This window comes from Hypanus sabinus, chromosome 6 (assembly GCF_030144855.1).
Source record: "Hypanus sabinus isolate sHypSab1 chromosome 6, sHypSab1.hap1, whole genome shotgun sequence".
Classification (NCBI taxonomy): domain Eukaryota; kingdom Metazoa; phylum Chordata; class Chondrichthyes; order Myliobatiformes; family Dasyatidae; genus Hypanus; species Hypanus sabinus.
In genome coordinates, this window is record NC_082711.1 from 44,067,564 (window position 1) to 44,087,931 (window position 20,368).

At 38.7% G+C, this 20,368-nt stretch overlaps 1 protein-coding gene across 12 annotated transcripts in view; it reads left to right on the forward strand.

The window, feature by feature from the left end:
• The window catches only part of mpp7a (MAGUK p55 scaffold protein 7a), a 459,090-nt gene that overhangs the window by 400,405 nt on the left and 38,317 nt on the right, over positions 1-20,368 (forward strand). The window lies entirely within an intron of this gene.

Genomic DNA, 20,368 nt, shown 5'->3' on the forward strand with positions numbered 1-20,368 from the left:
CATTAGTCACAAGATTGAGTTCAAGAGCTATGAGGTAGTTTTACAGTTCTATAAATGCTAATTAGACCACGAAATATTGTATTCACTTTGGGCTATCTCATTATAGGAAGGATGTGGAGGTTTTAGAGGAGGTGCAGAGGAGATTTACCGAGATGCTGCCTGGATTAGAGAGCATGTCAGTTGAGGAAAGGTTGAGTGAACCCTTCTGTTTGGAGTGAAGGAAGATGAGAGGTGACTTGATGGAGGTATATAAGAATCATGAATAGTGTGGTCTACCAGCATCTTTTTTTCCCAGGACGGTAATGACTAATACAAGAGAAGATAATTTTAAGCTGATTGGAAGAAAGTACAGCAGAGATGTCAGAGGTAGTTTTTTTGTTAGCAGAGTTGTAAGTGCTTGGAGCACACTGCCGGGGTTGGTGGTAGAGACATATATATTATGGCCAGTTAAGAGACTCTTAGGTAGGCCGATAGATGAAAGCAAAATGGGCTATGCTGGAGAGAAGGATGACTTGATCTTCGAGTAAGTTGAAAGGTTGGCACAACATTATGGACCTGAACTGTGCTGTTCTAAAATTAGAAACGTAGAAAATAGGTGCAGCAGTAGGCCATTCGGCCCTTCGAGTCTGTACCGCCATTCAGTATGATCATGGCTGATCATCCAACTCAGAATCCTGTACCTGCCTTCTCTCCATATCCCTGATCCCTTTAGCCACAAGGGCCATATCTATCTCAATGTTCTGTTCTATGAACAGCTTAAGTTATAATCTTGTAATCTGTACTTCTGGTACTTAGTATCTAAAACTTAGTACTTTTCAGTCTTCACCAAAAGTAAAAAATTAATTTCTATTCAGGATTAAAACACGGACAGTTTTAAGAGCACCATATTATCTGCCCTTTTTTATACAAAGTGATGCATTTTCTGTGAAATTCTGGTATCTGGGACAATGTGGAAATAGTGTTAAACCAAAAATCTCACTGCTGAAGGAACTCAGGCCAAACAGTATCTGCTGGAGCAAAGGGGTGGTCAACGTTTTGAATTGAGATCCTGGATCAGGACTGGGAGTTTGAAGGAAGATTGCCTTCAAGGAGATAAGTGAAAAGGGTGAGATGGGGACTAGTTTGAAGGTGATAGGGTGAATCAGGTCAGTTGGAGGAGAATTAAGACAGAGGCTCAGAGATTAGATAGAACCAGGTGTGAATAAAACATTAAGCAGATTGAGCCATTTGGGAGAAGGGAGAGGGAAAGTAGAAAAAGAAGCTGGATGTGATAAGTACAAATGCAATTTCATGTACTGAGTTCCTCCAGCAGTTTGCTCCAGATTTCAGCATCTGCAGTCTTTTTTTTGCAGAGTGAGTTTTAGAACATTTGGATACTTGTATTTGAATTTTATCCACTATACCAGTTTGATAACATCTGGAATTGCATTCTGCTCCAAATTAAGATCATTCACTTCATTAAATAGTCTGTCCCATTACTGTTTCAAGTTGATATGGTTGAAAGAATTTCACAATGACAATAATCCTTTATGATGCAAATCTCATTGTATTAGCATCTGTGGCACGGTCATTTGAACCTCTCTCCTTTTTTCTCCAAATACCAGAGAGTAATTCTGATGACATCAGGATACAGGACATTACGCACACTGGAATTTAAGATCAGTCTGAGTCGTATGTTGATCAGGAAGTGCTGCAGCCAGAGATGCCATGCTAGCCAAAAGACTACTTCTAGCTCTGGGCACTCAGAATTGGCCTTGTAGTTGGTCTTGGCTGCTGCTTTGCTGGATTCTCTGTGAAACCACTCTGAACTTTCCATAAAGTCTTCCAGTGGTAATTTTTGTCGGGAAAGCATATGAGCTTTACAGTAGAAATAAAAGGGTACTTTCTCAAATAACATGAGAGTAGAAATTTAAAAGGGAGAACTTAAAACAAATATATATTTCATTTTATTTTATACCTGACCAAAAAAAAACATTCAGTGGTATAATTTTGAAGAAGGTAGGCTTTAAAAAGATTTTCAAGTTATTGACAATTTTATTTTAAAATCTATATGTATTTTTATCATCTTTTTATAAGATTTATAAGATAAAGCCAAATGTGATATTAAATGATAACATCACTAGGATAAAAATGTAGTGAATGACTTCAACTTCAACTTGAAATCCTAAAGTGTAAATATTTGTGAAATAATGCAAAACTTATTGGCAACTGAATTTTCCATCAGTAATTTCTTAAGTATTTCCTCCCAACATCTGCAATACATGAGAGAAAACCATTCTGAAGTGTTGTTGAATTCACTTACAGAAGAGCCGATCAAAACCTTTTTTCTTTGTCCTGGATGAGGCTTCATGATACCCTCTCCAAGAATGTCTGTATTTCAGATAGAAGGCAAAGAACTGTGTTAGCATTTGTAATTGCATTATATATCTCCAATTGTATTGTGCACTGATGAAAAAATAACAAGAATTAAAATGATCAAGGTATCAATGAGAGAAACTTGTCTCCTTTGCAGCAACAATTTTAACCTTACTATAGATACAAGCTTAAGCATTAATTAAACTTTTAAAGCTTAAAATTCAAAGTAAATTTATTATCGAAGTATATATGTGCCACTCTGATATTCATTTTCCTTGTGGGCATTCACAGTAAATACATAGAAACACAATAGAATCATTGAAAAACAGCAGACAACAAAGTCAAACAACCAACATGCAAAAGAGAACCCAATTGTGTAAATACAAAAAAGGAAAAAAGTGCAATACAGTAAATACGTTCAAGAACATAAGTAATCGAGTCCTTTAAAGTGTGTTCATGGGCTGTGGAATCAGTTCAGTATTGAGGTGAGTGAAGTTACCTCTTCTGGTTCAGAAGCCTGATGGTTGAAGGGAATAACTGTTACTGAACCTGGTGGGGTGGGACCTGAGGCAGCAGTGAGCAGAGAGCTTGGCCTAGATGGTGGGGTCCTTCATGATAGATGCTGCTTTCTTGTGATAGTGCTCCTAGTAGTTATGCTCAATGATGGGGAGAGCTTTTCCTGTGAATGACTGGGCTGTATCTGCTACTTTTGATGGGTTTTCACACTGAATGATTGCCCAAAAGTATGTATTACTATTGTAACATACTTTGCAGCCTGGAGTTGTTCATGTGATATTCTTGTATTTAGGAGTTTGAGTATAATTATTTTTATCTAAAATAATTACTTGACATATATATTTCTTAGGATTTTAATTTTTCTGAGCTTATCATCTGTACATCTTCTGTAACAATGGTGGTATAATTGACATGAATATAATGGCAAGCTATTATCACTTTATTTTAGTGAGCAGTTTTGCTATCTTTAAAAATGCCTTAATGAATATTAGTTAAAATTGGTAAAATGACAAACCTGTTGTCTTGTTTTTTAAAAAAAAATTAAGCGTGGACTAGTCATAGAGGATATTTGAAAAATTGCTGGTAGACTTTTATTTTGTCTCCTTTCACTTCTAGGTAATGCAGAAGGACTAAGTGAGCCTCCATATTCCAAGTACAACTGTTAAAGGGTGTACAGGAACATAGGGTGTAGGTGTATATGCTTAAGTCTTTAAATTACAGGACAATTCTGGAGAGAGGTAAATGGTGATTTAAAATAGGAACATGGTGCACAAAAGCAAGGAGACTGTTGAATCTGTGCAAAATATTGGTTGGAGCAAAAGTGGAGTTTTAAATCCAATCTTAGTCACCTAGGAATTTGATCATCTCGCGGGGGGAAAAAAATTAAAAAAGGTCCAGGGATGAAGGGCTTAACTATGTTGTTAAAGTTTATTTCCCACAACTGCTAGATTTAGCAACAGTTATTGCCTCTCAACCATCAAGCTCCTGAACCATAGAGATAATTTGATGCAACTTCACTCACTCAACACTGAACTAATTCCACAGGCTGTGGACTCATTTTCAAGGATTCTACAACTCAGGTTCTCAATATTTATTATTCATTAGCGTATTTGTTTTTTTTTGTATTTGCAGAATTTGTTGTCTTTTTGTCTTTTGTGCATTGGTTGCTTGTCCATCTTTGCAGTTTTTCATTGATTCCATTGTGTATACTTGTATTTATTGTGGATGCCCACAAGAAAATGAATCTTGGGCTAGTCTATGGTGATATATATGTACTTCGATAATAAATTTACTTAGAACTTTTGATTTCCTGTAGATATGTTGTAGATTTTGTTTTTATATATTACGTATTCAAGTTAACATATATGAAGAAAACAAGATATTAATCGAAATTTGAAACTTATAAGCAAGTCAGAAACTCCATTCTTCAATACTTTTGACTGGTTTAGTCCAAGAGTTAAATAGAAAGTTTTGTATCCCAGATCATGATGCAGAAGTCATTGGTTGGTGTCCCATAGTGAAGGAAGCAACAGATAAAATCTGGTAATCATTTACCAAAATTCTGTAGACACTGGGCAGGCCCAGCGGATTGGAAGACAGCAAATGTCACGCCACTTTTTGAAAAAGGATGTAGGCAAATGACAGGCAACTACAGACTAAGCCAGTTAGCTTAACATCTGTAATCGGGAAAATGCTTGAAGCTGTCATTAAGGAAGAAATAGCAAAACGTTTAGAAAGGAGTGGCTCCATTAGACAGATGCAGCATGGATTCAGAAAGTGCAGGTCCTGTTTGACAAACTTTGAGGAGATAATGAGTGCAGTGGATAGGGGAGAACAGGTGGATGTCATATACTTGGAGTTCCTGAAGGCATTTGATAAGGTGCCGCACAAGGGATTTATAAATAAGATACGGAGGCTTAGGGTCGTAGGAAGTGTATTGGCATGGATAGTAGACTGGTTAACCAATAGAAGGCAGAGAGTTGGTATAAATGGATATTTCTCCGGTTGGCAGTCTGGGGGTGGGGGGGGGGGGGTGCCGCAGGAGTCCGTGCTGGGCCTGCAGTGCTTATCATTTACATTGATGATTTGGAAGAGGGGACGACTGAATGTAGCACAGCAAAATTTGCTGATGACACTAAACTGAGTGGAAAAGCAAATTGTACAGAAAATGTGGAGATTCTGCAAAGGGATATAGATTAAGTGAGTGGGCCAAGTTCTGGAAGATGGAATACAACATTGGTAAACTTCCTTGAGTGAAGTTAGTGTAGAAATAGCAAGGTGCTCTGACAGAAATATTTCAAATGTCATTAGAAACGGGGATGGTGCCGGAGGATTGGTGTATCGCTCATGTGGTTCCATTGTTTAAAAAGGGTTCTAAGAGTAAACCTAGCAATTATCGGCCTGTAAGTCTGACATTGGTGGGTAAATTAATGGAAAGTATTCTTAGAGATGGTATATGTAATTATCCGGATAGACAGGGTCTGATTAGGAACAGTCAACATGGATTTGTACGTGGAGCGTCATGTTTGACAAACCTTATTGAATTTTTTGAAGAGGTTACTAGGAAAGTTGACGAGGGTAAAGCAGTGGATTTTGTCTATATGGACTTCAGTAAGGCCTTTGACAAGGTTCCACACAGAAGGTTAGTTAGGAAGGTTCCATCGTTAGGTATTAATCTTGAAGTAGTAAAACGGATTCAACAGTGGCTGGATGGGAGATGCCAGAGAGTAGTGGTTGATAACTGTTAGTCAGGTTGGAGGCCGGTGACTAGTGGTGTGCCTCAGGTATCTGTACTGGGCCCGATGTTGTTTGTCATATACATTAATGATCTGGATGATGGGGTTGTAAATTGGATGAGTAAGTATGCAGATAATACTAAGATAGGTGGCGTTGTGGATAATGAAATAGGTTTTCAAAGCTTGCAGAGAGATTTAGGCCAGTTAGAAGAGTGGGCTGAACGATGGCAGATGGAGTTTAATGCTGCTAAGTGTGAAGTGCTACATTTTGGTAGGACTAATCAAAATAGGATGTACATGGTAAATGGTAGTGCATTGAGGAATGCAGTAGAGCAGAGTGATCTAGGAATAATGGTGCATAGTTCCCTGAAGGTGGAATCTCATGTGGATAGGGTGGTGAAGAAAGCTTTTGGTATGCTGGCCTTTATAAATCAGAGCATTGAGTATAGGAGTTGGGATGTAATGTTAAAATTGTACAAGGCATTGGTAAGACCAAATTTGGAGTATTGTGTACAGTTTTGGTCACCGAATTATAGGAAAGATGTCAACAAAATAGAGAGAGTACAGAAGAGATTTACTAGAATGTTACCTGGGTTTCAGCATTTAAGTTACAGAGAAAGGTTGAACAAGTTAGGTCTTTATTCTTTGGAGCGTAGAATGTCGAGGGGGGACTTGATAGAGATATTTAAAATTTTGAGGGGGTTAGATAGAGTTGACATGGATAGGCTTTTTCCATTGAGAATAGGGGAGATTCAAACAAGAGGACATGAGAGTTAGAGAGCAAAAATTTAGGGGTAACACGAGGGGGAGCTTCTTTACTCAGAGAGTGGTAGCTGTGTGGAAAGAGCTTCCAGTAGATGTGGTAGAGGCCGGTTCGATATTGTCACTTTAAAAAAAATTGGATAGATATATGGACAGGAAAGGTTATGGAGGGTTATGGGCTGAGTGCAGGTAGGTGGGACTAGGTGAGGGTAAGCGTTTGGCACGGACTAGAAGGGTCAAGATGGCCTGTTTCCATGCTGTAATTGTTATATGTTTATACATAAGTGCAAGATCATCCACTTTGGAAGGAATAATAGAAGAGCAGACTAATTTAAATGGTGAAAGATTGCAGCATGCTGTTGTGCAGAGGGACTTGGGAGTGTTTGTGCATGAATCGCAAAAAGTTGGTTTGCAGGTGCAGCAGGTTTTAAGAAGGCAAACAGAATGTTGGCCTTCATTGCAAGAGGGATTGAATTCAAGAGTAGGGAGATCATGCTGCAACTATATAGGGTACTGGTGAGGCTGCACCTGGAGTACTGTGTGCAGTTCTGGTCTCCATACTTGAGGAAGGATATACTGGCTTTGGAGGCAGTGCAGAGGAGGTTCACCAAGTTGATTCCAGAGATGAAGGAGTTAACCGATGAGGAGCGATTGAGTCACCAGGGACTGTACTCTCTGGAATTCAGAAGAATGAGAGGGATTCTTATAGAAACATACAACATTTTGAAAGGGTTAGATAAGATAGAAGTAGGAAAGTTGTTTCCATTGGTAGGTGAGACTAGAACCAGGGGACATTGCCTCAAGATTCGGGGAGAAAATTTAGGATGAAGGTGAGGAGAAACTGTTTTTCCCAGAGAGTGTTGAACCTGTGGAATTCTCTGCCCAGGGAAGCAGTTGAGGCTTCTTCACTAAATATATTTAAGATACAGTTAGATAGAATTTACGTAGTAAGGGAATTAAAGGTTATGAGAAAAGACAGGTAGATGGAGCTGAGTTTACGGACAGATCAGCCATGATCTTATTGAATGGTGGGGCAGGCTCGATGGGTTCCTATTACTTATGTTCTTAAAAGATGCATAATTGACAGCAGGCTCAAACCAGATAATAATTGAGTCATGACAGAATAATTGTCTGTTTTAACTAAGTAAATAAACTGAAAAGTCATTGGGACATTTGTATACACAGTCCTCAATTGTATGATTCTAACTTTCAAAACTACTATATTTGATCCCGAGGTAAGACTCCACCACAAATGTGATATCACTAAGACTGCATTTACATCTCACTAACTATGTTCATCTGTGTCCTTGACTCACCTTAGTTGTGCCTTTTTTTTTCTCTCTGCTTCATTCAAGGCATTCCTGAGGCGCCTCTCACAAGCTATCATCCATAAGCAACGAATATCCAAAGCTTTGTTGCCTTGACCTAAATGGTCCATCTACCCATCAGCTTTCCAATGGCTGACCAACATCAGTTACCAATTAAACAATTTTTCTAGTGTTTTCAATTCTCTCCATGGACTCATACTTCTTTCCAGCCCTTTGCTCACCATAGATTCTGTCTGTTGGACATTCTGATTCTAATTTGCACCACGCCAGTATTTTCATCTGAACTATGCTCAGGAATTCCTTTCCCTAACTCTCCAGGAATGGTGCGTTTAGGGAATTGGCACAGAAGAGGATCTGAGGCCAGTAGAAGTCGACCACAATCATGTTGAGTGATGTAGCGGGCTTGAGGGGCCTGGCAGCTGCTACAACTGTTTTCTTGTTGATGTTATTTATCTATCTACCCCTCTCCCCTCCCCACCTCCTCCCTTTAAAGCCCAGAACTCATTTCAGTTTTTATGAAGCAGTCTGAATTTTAGTTTGGTAACACCCCCATGAACAGTTTTACTGTTTTAGAGCATTTTTGTAAAGCAAGTTGTTGCACTGAGATTATTTGAGTCAACTTCTGCACACATTTTGCTGCATCTAGTTCAATTTGTTAGAGTCAGGTGCTTTATTTCTAATTGCAGCTGTTCATGGCTTACATTTCTTGATGAAGATGAATTAATCTACTTAATTAAATCGCCAACCTGCTGTTAATGAAAAATAATGTACCTCAATCTAAATATTGTGGAAAATTGATCAACTAATACTTCAGCTCTAAAAGAAAGTTAAGAAGCTGCCTCTCAGAGCTATTATTGACCTATACTGCAGTCATTGCCTCCAATGTTGCTGCAATCATCCTGTACCCAGTCATGGATAAATACAAGCCATAAGAATGAATGAGAGCTGTCAGTAAAGACTTATTCACACATCAACGAAGTGGCCCTTATCCTTGCATTGGTCAATGGGTCTCTAACAATGTGCCAAATGCCACATTCTGCAGTTTAAATGTGACTAATTTGAAATCAGTGTAATTGTATGAAAAGCACATTATTATTTATATATTATCACATTCTGAATAAAATTTGAATTTCTGTTTTTAAAGTTTCACATGTTAGTTGTCACTGGATAATATGTGGGAGTTATGCCATCAATCATAGCTACTGAAAATTGGTACACCTCTACTTTAATAAAAAGTGACTTTGATTTAGTGTATCTGGTGACCAGCAGACCAGCTGTCTGGTGAAGCTGGTCAATGCAATGGTCAGCATTACTTAATGAGAGATATTCTTGAATTTTATTAAGTTAATTATGGTGAAAATTATAGTGGAACAATAGCATGTTGTATAACTAGATTTCTTTAAATAACTAAAGCATACACTGAACTACTTATAATTGATCATCATTTAGCTGCAGGCTGGGAAATTTGTGTTCCTTTTTTACATTAATCCTTGTGTTTATCCTTTCTAGTCACAGCAGAATGCAAAATGAGTGTACAGTGTTCCTTGTGTTTGAAAATTTTGGAGTAATTTTGAGTTAATGATCATGAAATTCACCAGACCCTGAGTTTGTGTTCCTTCTATAATCCCACTGAGCTCCTGGCATCTGAAAATTATTAGTGGAACCATCATCACTGCTGGTGGAAATTCTTCATTCCCAGCAGTGTGGTGAAGAACTGGCTTTACCTGTGAACAGGCAGATGGAAGGTAAGCTGGTCGATTGACTCCATCAGTATAGCCACCTTCTCACCTGAAATAAAGGCAAGTGCTATAACTGCTAGTTAGTGGGTTAAGCTTTCTGGCTCATTATTACTTAAATTCAAAGCCATGAGGATTCAGAGTAGTGGATTTAGAGGCTAAAGTGTGAATGCTTTTTTGAGGAGCTACACTGGGTAGGTGCCTCTGAACTCAGTAACCAGTACTATTGATTTAAAAAAAAATTATGGCAATAGGCAGAATTCATAAACTAAATTGAAAGTGATCATGTCTGTCAATTGCAACAAATTTGATCGAACAGGTGAGTGAAACAACAATGATATTTGCAAGAGCACTGAGTTTAATGCAGCAATAATAAGATGGGTTCCATGGTTCTACCTAGCACTCCCCGTTCCCAGCAGGGCTATACAGAAACTGCAGCTACAGAACATTGCAGAACAAATTTAATCTAGCATCTTTAAATAATTATCCACTAATATGCTAGAAGTGTTCTAATTAGTCTCTGGAGTTGCAGTATTTCTATGCAGCAGTAGTACTTGCATTCAGTTAATCATTTTGGAGAGTTTCAAGAACTTATAAATTTGATTTATAATGCTGGGCTTAGAGGAACAGGTTAAATTAAGTTAAAATAAACAAATTGTTCCCTTTGTCTGGCTCACTATAAGTTAACCACCCACTAGTGGCTTGTAGCAAAAGCTTGTGCTTATAAAGTCATCCAGTACATGCCAAAATGAACTACAACCAGTGCAATAATTGGGGGGAAATAGTCCTATGGTACTCATTGCCATTGACCAAATTTATTCTCACTTGTGAGATGTGAATATTAAACTATTGTGAATTTTTAAAAATTAAGCATGTTAGCATTTTGAGGAAATCTGTAAACATTATAAATTGGATCCCCTAGGTTACTTTGAAAATAAGGATGCATTATTTGCAATTAAGTAAAAGTTCCATTTACCATGTTTTTCATTGAAATGAAGCACACAATGGTATAGTCAGTGTTGCACTTCTGAATTTGCACAAAATATATTTTGACTACAGTGGCTTTAATGTAAAACATGGCTCAATTTATTTGGGAAGTTCCTGAAACATTAAGGACATGTTGGTGAAATTCATTGAAAGAGACTATTCAGACACCCCAGTCAGACAGCACATCTAATAAGAAGAAGTGTTGCAATTTAGACGGAAAGAACCTTTCCTGAATTTGAGGCAAAGATGAGATAAAACTATAAAGTTTCCAAAGCCAATAAATTCCTTGCACCAGATCCTTTGGTTGTGCCCCTTTACGTGGAATTCATACTAGCAGGCTCCCCACACTAGGACTTAGACTAATGAAACAATGATAACAATTAAATACTTTGTTAATTGTTAACCACACTTCTGGCAAATGATCATCGCAAGTAATAGTCTGTAACTTTCCTTTGGACTTGGAGGCAACTTGATGTGGCAAAACTGAAGCAAGGTGAGGTGGTGGGCTAGTTGCTGACAACATGGAAGAGCGTGAAAGGTCAGGCACAGACTGAATTGCAGCCAGAGGGTCCAGGCCCTAGAGCATATCAATGCGACTGAACACTATGTTCAGATGGAGGTTTACAGGCCAAATTGAGGCGGCAAAGTCTGATGTATCCATGCGGCAAAAACAAAAATCCGTGCTGTTTCAGATGGAGATTTAAGCACCAAGCCAGGTTGAAAAAGTTAAGGTGCCAGGGGCTGAGATGAAGGATGGGCCGCTTCAGATCGCTGCTCAAAGCAGCAGAAGCTGATGTTCAGACAGAGAGTTAAGTGCCAGGCCTGATTGTAAAGGTCAGGGTTCAGGGCTCAAGGCAAGGTACATGCCAGTTCAGATAGCAGCTCCACAGCATTTACTCAGGTCTGTGCTGTACTATGGGACTCTTTGTGGACTTCTGTTCAGAGACTATTTGATTGCAGTTGTTGTTTGCATGATGTATTTTTTCCCCATTACACATTGGGTGTTAGTTGTCTTATATATACCATAAATTCCAGTGTATAAACCGACCCCTCCCCCATTTTCAAGGTTAAAAAGTGCCTTTCTCATGTACCTTTGCATGAGTTGACCCCTTTTGTAGAAGTTTTTGATTTAACCAGAAAAGATCACAAGATCTCACATGCCAGCTTTGCCAGATCTGGAACCTGGAAATTTTATGAACCAGTACCTCTAAGGAAACAGGCCTACACATTGTAGAGCGTTATAGGCGAATTCTTAATAAATATAACAGGAAGGGAAGTTATGGATTAGGTTCCCAATGGTAAAGAATCCTCTGAAACCCTGTGAAACTCGTTAAAACATAACACGGGGTGGCAGGATCAGTATGTGTACTCGGTATTGAGTTTGCGACCACCATGTACAGAAGATTAAAATGAATGCGATGTGATGCTGACTTCAAGCTGAAGGTTGTTGATTTTGCTAAAGGAACGAATAATTCTGCAGCTGCTAAGAAGTTTAGTGTAAACGAGAAACAAGTAAGAGTGGAGAAAGGCAGAGGACACGCTGAGGGAAATACCAAAGACGAAATGTGCAAACCACGGGAAAACATACCAGTGGCCAGAACTAAAAGGAAGAGTTTTAGAGTGGGTGAATCACCAGTGATCGTCTGGATACATTGTTACCAGAGAAATGATTCGAGTTCAAGCATTGAGATGAGACGATAGACACCGTGAGGTCAGCAAAAATTTCAAAAGTTGGTACACCCGATTTATGAATAGACGTGATGTTGTGTTGAAACAAAACACAAAGATTGCTCAGAAGTTGCCAAGCGACCTTGAGAATAAGATTACGACCTTCCAATTGTTTGTAATCAAGCATCGAAAGGCACATTCTTACCCGCTACCATGGTTGGTAACTTGGACAAGACACCAATGTTCTTTGATTTTGCTGGCAACTGCACTGTCAATCAGAAGGGGGAGAAAACAGTCCTGACTGTCGAAGAATGGGACGTGATTTTCGGACAGTCAGATAATGAAGAGTGTGAGAGTTTCGAGGTCTGAACGTTTGACGACAACAGTGTGTACAAGTAAATTGAGAAACAGAATGTGTTTTAAATGTAGATCTTTTGTAAGCATTTGTATTTTCTTTTGCATTTGACTCAAAAACAGCCAATAAATACGACCTGTCTTCCGTGTATTTGTATTTCCAAAGTTGGCACCCTCTGTGTAAGCCAACCCCTTAATTTTAGGACCAAAGTTTAGGGCCAAGTTCTCAGCTTATACACCGGAATTTACGGGTATCTCATTTTTTGGGTGTCTTTGTTTTGTGGCTGCCTGATAGGGGCTGAATCTCAAGGTTGTATAATGTATACATATTTTGATAGTGAATGTACTTTGAACTGTTGCAGACACAGATATGCAGGTCACAACCCAAAGGTCAGTTACCCTAGTGCCTGTACAGAGGTTGCTTGACCTGCTGAGTTTCTCCAAAGTTTGTTTTTTTTTGCTCCAGCTTCCTGCATCTGTGGACTCCTGTGTCTTTATTCCACCAGGTCTAACCTGATGCAGCATCCAAGAGACAGTTTCCCCACAATAAATAAGAGTTTATTGGCATTGAAAGCACAGTATATATGTGTAAACTATTACACATTCCATTCCAGTGACCAAGCCCAAAATAACTCTACCCATGCTCACCATTACAGATATCACCTCCCAAATGTAATGCATTTTTGATTCAATCAGAGTACAGTACAATTATTTTATTTCCATGCTTAATATCCTTGAAATAATTGCTTGAGAATCTTGCGGTCATGAATAAAGGAGAATGTTTCTTCTCGAAGTCCATGTGACTGCATTCTCCCTCTTCCATTCTTTACCCCATTCCCAGTGACACATATTTAGTTTTAAAAACAATCACTAAGAGATTTGCCAGCAGTCAACGCAGAATGATCTCAAGATGATGCAAGAATGGTGAGAATTGAGAGTATGCTGTCCAGAATAACTTGTGTATTTAACTAGCTTAAAATGTAAAATCAGACTGCAACCTAATACCTTGTCACTTACACCGATTAAAACCTTGGATTTCTCTTTTGAGTATTAAATTTGATTTGATTCTTCAGTAGTTTCCTCTATTCTCATCCAAACATTAAACAGAGCATTTTACAGCAACTGTATTTTTACTACTGCAGGAGCAGTCCTTCCTTTTCTTGAGAGGGACCCAGTACTATCTGTGGAGAAAAATACATCCTGTAACCTTTTGCATTTGCTCTTCAACAAAGGATCTGTGGCAAGAAAAATCGTGTTTGGCTTTTTCGACCTGTTTGTTTTCCTGGTTCTGTTCTCACCCTAAAGTACTTGCAGTCAAATGCTTAATGAGTTCTTTTTCTGGAATTTTTTTTCCCCTGTGCTACTTTTGGAGAGTTTTTAAAGCTATCAGGCAGAACCTCCACTGAAATGTCACAGAATTACATGTCAAGAATGTTGTATTTTAAGTGAAAGAGAACTTTAATGTACAGAGTTGAATTTGTTGAATGCAAGAATGGATGGAAAGGAAACCCTGTGGTTAGAATTGAGGTGCATGAGGGGAAAAATTAGCCATGGACATCTGCTATATATATATTGAGGTCACGTGAAAGGATCTGACAAATAACTTTTAATCAGATTGGAATAATGTGTATAGGAATGGATGGGAGATTTTGGTTTTGCAAGAGACAGAGAAATCTGCAGAACGTATCTCAAAGAGTCTTGCACCTTGATACAAAGTTGGATTAATTTACATGGTCAAGAACCTCTTCAACCTAGAGGTGCTGCTGAACATGATACTCAGTAAAGAGACAATAGAGCAGAAAACATCTTGGCAAGAGTAACTGCAATATGGTAGTGTTTAAGATGAGACTCTCAAAATAAGAGCGAGTACAATAGATGCATTCAATTTAAGAAAGGTAGATTATGAGGAGTGAACTAAGGAAATTGAACCGGACAGCACTGTTGGAGGGGAAAAGCACAGAAACAAAGTGAATCGTGTTGAGCTGTACTAAACAAAAGGTAGAACAATTATATTCCATTTTGAGAAGATTTGGTCAAGTTGTTAGAATTTTAATGAACATGCAGCATAGTAACAGACCATTGAGGGAAGCTGTAGGAGGGCTTCCCAGTCCTTTTCACCTCTACTTTTCACAACATTTCTCTTTTTTCTACATCCTGACCCATTGTATTTATGTAGCTTCCCTTGAAATTCATCTTTGTAGGTAACAAGAAAGTGTGGAGTGTCAAGGGAATAAAAATTCCTACGATAACAAAATAAAACCAGCATCAGGCCAGTTTTTATTTATTCATTTATGGGATGTGGACATTGCCGGCTAAGCCAGCATTTATTACCCATCACTAATTGCTCTTGAGAACGTGCCTTCTTGAACTACCGCTGCAGTCCCTAAGGTGTAAGTACACCACAGTGCTTTTAGGGAGGCAATATTGTGATTTTGACTTAGCGACAATGAAGGAACAGCGATGTTTCCAAGTCAGGATGGTGAGGGACTTGGAGGGAGATTTCCAAGTGGTAGTGTTCCCAGGTATCTGCTGTACTCGTCCTAGATGGTATTGGTCATGGGTCCGGAAGGTGCTGCCTTAGGAGCTTTGGTGTGTTGTTGCAGTGCATCTTGTAGATAGTACACACTGCTGCAACTGTTCATCGATGGTGGAGGGATTAGATGTTTGTGGAAGGGGTACCAATCAAGTGGATGGTGTCAAGCTTGAGTGTTGATGGAGCTGCACTCATCCAGGCGAGTGGCAAGTATTGCATTACACTCCTGACCTGAGCCTTGTAGACGGGGGACATGCTTTGGGGAGTCAAGAGGTGAGTTAAACGCTGCAGGATTCCTAGCCTTTGGCCTGCTCTGGTAGCCACATTGTTTATATGGCTAGAACATTGAAGTTTCCTATCAGTGGTAACCCCCCCAGGATGTTGATAGTAGGGGATTCAGTGATGGTGATGCCACTGAATGTCAAGGGACGATGGTTAGAGACTCTCTTGTTGGAGATGGTCATTGCCTGGCACTTGCGTGACTCGAATGTTACTTGTCACTTGTCAGCCCAAGCCTGGATATTGTCCAGGTCCTGCTGCATTTTATATAAACTACTTCACTATCTTAGAAGTCATGAATAGTGCAGAATATTATACAGTCATCTGTATACACCCCCACTTCTGACTTTATGATGGAAGGAAGGTCATTGATGAAGCAGCTGAAGATGGTTGGTCCTTGGACACTTCACTGAGTAAGTCCTGCAGTGATGTCCTGAGGATGAGATGATTGGCTTCCAACCACTACAAACATCTTCCTTTGTGTCAGGTATGATACCAACCGGTGGAGGGTTTCCCCTGAATTCCCATCAACTCCATTTTAGCTAGCACACCTTGATACAATACTTGGCCTTGATGTTGAGGGCTAAATGAGAATTTCTTAGAACAATGTGCATATGTAACTATATTTAGACAGAAAGGGTCCTAAGTGATCATGCATGATCTGAGAAAGACCAGGAGGTATTGCATCAAATCCATTCTATGTGCATTCATGGGTAAGTGAAGATATTAAGTGTATGAGCTGTCGTGGCAGGTGTTGAAAGTAATCCCAAAATATCCCAATACACTGGAGATAATCAGGAGATCAGGCAGCATTTGTTTTCAGAGACATGGTTAATGTTTCAGGCTGGTTGAGCTGGCACCACAACCTTGTCTGTCAACACAGACAAAAAACTGTAGGAACGCAGATCAGGCAGCATCTATGGAGGAGAATGAACAGCTGGCGTTTTGGACCAAGACTATTCTTGGTCTCCAACCTTTCCTTTGCTCTCTCCATACTACCATCTTCTGTGCAACCGAGAACATGTTCAGTTTTTAATTTTCTTAGTTCTAATGACAGATAATGACTTGAAATCTCCACAGATTTAGTTGCTATCTCCACAGATTTTGTTCGACCTGCTAGGTATTTCCAGCAATTTGTATTTTTACTTCAGTTTTCCAATAGCTGCAGTTTTCCACTTTAAAATAGAAGTTTCAGATAAGGTCATCACTGTCCAACTGAGCAAAGAGTAACACAGAATTGGAAATTGATTGAAACTGCACTGGTTCTTGAAAGGGGCCAAAATTGGTAATCAAAATATGGAGCCTAGAAAAGCAACTGATGTTTTAGTAAAATGTGTCATATCTATTCAGAAGGGGAATTTTGAAATCTTTTGCCTTTTTTTTTAAAAAAATAGCTGTCCTTTTACAGAATTTGTTTTCTGAAAAGGAAGGAAAGTATAAATTTTGGTCTTCCATTGGTACTGACACTGATTTAGTAGTACACATTCCTTTTGTAAGCAGAACAGTCATTTTTTTTTAATAGAACCTGACATCTCCTGCTCTTTTTCTGTTTTAGGGATACAGGAGGCCTAGAATACATTTTACTCATGCTTCTGTTTCAATTTCTCCAGCATTGAACCACATTAAATTAAATGAGATGTTATTTAGTAATCAAACTTCCATTTATTGTCATGTGCACAAGTACATATATACACAGGTACAATGAAAAGCTAATTGCAGCAGCATCACAGCACATAGTGTCATATAAGCATCATTCACAAGCAAAACATACATTGTACATCATTTTTACAACAAATAATTGAACTGACTGAAATAAAGATTCAGTTTAATACAAAATGATCAAAGTGATCATAATGTTGCTAACTTAACGTGATGAGGGTTGTGCCAGTTAGATCACGAACCAAATGTTTGAAAGGAAGTAGCTGTTCTTGAATTTGATGGTTTGGGACTTAGTGCTTCTCTACTTCTTGCTTCATGGTAGCAGTGAGAAGATGGTATAACCTGGATGTTGGGGAATTTTCATGAAGGATTGTGTCTTCTTAAGACAACAGTTCCCATAGATACTACCAGATGTGGGTATGATATATTGGGCTTATTCTCTTATTCTTATCCACTATTCTCTGCAACCTCTTGTATCTCTGCATTCAGATTGCCATTTAAACCATGATGCAACTAGTAGGGATAATTTCAAAAGTGCATCTGTAGAATGTTCAGTGACAAGCTGAACCTCCTTAGCCTCCTAAGAAAGTAAAGATGCCTTTCTTGTGATTACATGTGCTGGGACTAGGACAGCTCATCTAATACGTTACTGCCAAGGAATTTAAAGCTACTGACTCTTTGTGTCGATCCCCTATTGTAGACTAATACACATTCACCAATCTACGTTGATACAGTTTGCATAACTTAATTATGTGGTTGATAGAACTTTTAGAACTTTCAACATTAACTTTTCCCATTGTGAGCAGTCAATAATGCAAACAGTTCATCTGTAATTGCATTTTTGCCAAAATTAAGTGTGCATATCTCAGTTTACAATTTCTGAATAGTCTGCCATCTGCCCTAGCTTGAGTTTTGAGATTAACTCTACCTTGCAGCATTTTTATCCCTCTTTTAGTCTTCCTGATTCCTTGACTAAGCTTGCTTCTTATAAGGTCATAGAGTATTGCAGAACAAAAACAGGCTCTTTGAACCATCTAGTCTGTGTCAAACTATTATTCTACCCAATGTCATCAACCCTTAACTGAACCGTAGCCCTCCATACCCCTTGCAACATATACTTAAACTCCTTTTAAATGTTGAAATTGAACCCGTATCCTTCATTTCCTTGCTTGTTCCACCTTCTGCATGAAGTTCCCCTTAAACATCTTACCTTTCATCCTTAACCTATGACCTCCAGTTTTATTTTCACTCAACCACAGTAGGAAAAGCCTGCTTGCATTAACCCTAGCTAAGCCTCTTCTAATTTTGTATACCTCTATCAAATCTCCCCTCATTCTATGACACTCCAGGGAATAAAGTCCTAACTTATTCAACTCTTCACTAGAGCTCATGTCTCTAGTCTGTATTTGTTTCTATTGATAACTTTCCTGTAGGTAGGTGACCAAGACTGTACACAATATTCCAAATTTAGTCTGATCGACGTCTTATGCAATGTTTTGGTCCTTCAGAAAGCCCTTCTCCGTGACCAACAATGATAAAAAAAAATCATTGTCATCATTGTCAGCATCACAGCACTAGATGGGCATTGAAAAGGGAGCTGGATATTGTTTGGGAATTAGGCAGAGCTCTTGTGCAACCAACATTTCAATTTTTTTTTATTGCCTCTGGGTGGCCAATCATGTACATCAGAATATCGCTCACTTGAAGAAAACTTTTCCCCCAAAATAAATCCAGAAGTTCCTCTTTGGGGGAAATAACGATCACAATCTTAGTGGTAACGGCATGAGAAAGGAACAAGAACTTGAAACTCAAATTCAGAAGAGGAAATTTATACTTTCACATAGATCTAACTAACTTATGCAGAGGACAGTGAGTATGGAATGGGTTACCCAGAGAGGCAGTGAGAACAGATTCCATGGAAATAAGCAAGGATTAGACAGATATTTCAGGGACATGGGGATTTGAAAGGTACTAGTTTTGGGACAAGCCAGATGGGCTGCAGACTCTTTTCCAATTCTGTACTTTCGTATGTTCTTGTGTACTGGGATCTGAAATAAAAACAGATGATGCTGAAAGTGTGCAGATTAGTCATTTTCTGGAAAACATGTCAACATTTCAATGAAGCTTTTTATCTAAACTTATGGTCAGTCATCTTTAATCCAAATTTTCAAAATGTTTAAATTGGTCTTCATTTGCCTTAACATTTTTAATTACATTTTAGCCATATTGCAAGAACAAAAGATGAATTATCTCATACTTTATAATGGCCCTTAAGACCAGGTTAATTTGTAAGAATGATGGAATAGTAAAACTGTCTGGCAAGCTTTTAGTGAGCATTATGGAGCAACTCTACACATAGCCAAAAAGCCTTTGTGCTCTAGAGAAATTCTTGGCACTTCCAGTGAGATGTTGGCTCTGAAATATGTTAAAGATACAATTACATTTTGGGTGCCATTATGGATATTTATTTCTATCTAGTTCTTCAATTAAAAGGTGATGGACTACTGCATCCAGATCACTAATGGGACTAATGGACAGGCAGAAGAAATAACCATCTTGTAATAAAGTCCTTTTTGGCTGCAAAAGATAATCCAACAAATTAGAGATCTTGGGTTATTAACTGGTTTCTAAAATCAGTAGTTTCATGTATTTTGCATGATGTGTGTGTTAGTGGATTAAAGCATACAATTATTGGCTGATTGTGTATACTCATAGTAAATTGGTTTATTATTGACCATATACTGAGGTACCATTTAAGTTACATTGTTTTAGATGTAAACAATAAGAAAATGCAGAATAGAATGTTTCAGTTACAAAGAAAGTGTGCAACTCATTTCCTCATGCCTGTGGAGGCCAAGTCATTGATATATTGAAAGTGGAGATTGATAGGTTCTTGATTAGTAAGGGCATCAAAGATTAGAGCGAGAAGACAGGAGAAGGAGTTGAGAGGGATAGTAAATCAGCCATGAAGGAATGGTGGAGCAGGTTATTTGGGCCAAATGGCCTGATTCTGCTCCTATGTATTGTGATCTTATGGTTATTGTAGGCAGACAATACGATGTTAGGCCATTATGAAGCAGACTGAGGTCAGGGCCGCTTTATCATACTAGGGGACTATTTCGTGGTCTTTCCTTATAACAGCAGGATAAAAGCTGTCCATGAGCTTGGTGGAATGTGCTTTCAGTCTTTTGTGTCGTCTGCCTGATGGGAGGGGGAGAGAATGTCTGGGATAGGGGTGGGAGGGGTTTTTTGATCGTGTTGGCTCCTTCACTAAGGCAGTGAGAAATTAAAAAGAGGATGCCTTTCGTGAGGTATTTAGTTGTGTCCACAACTGTCTGCAGGTTCTTGCAGCCATGGATGAAACAGTTGGCATCCAGATACAATGCTTTCTATGAAGCATCAATAAAAATTGGTGAGGGCCATTTATGATTGTATCCTGTCTGAATCTGAATGCAA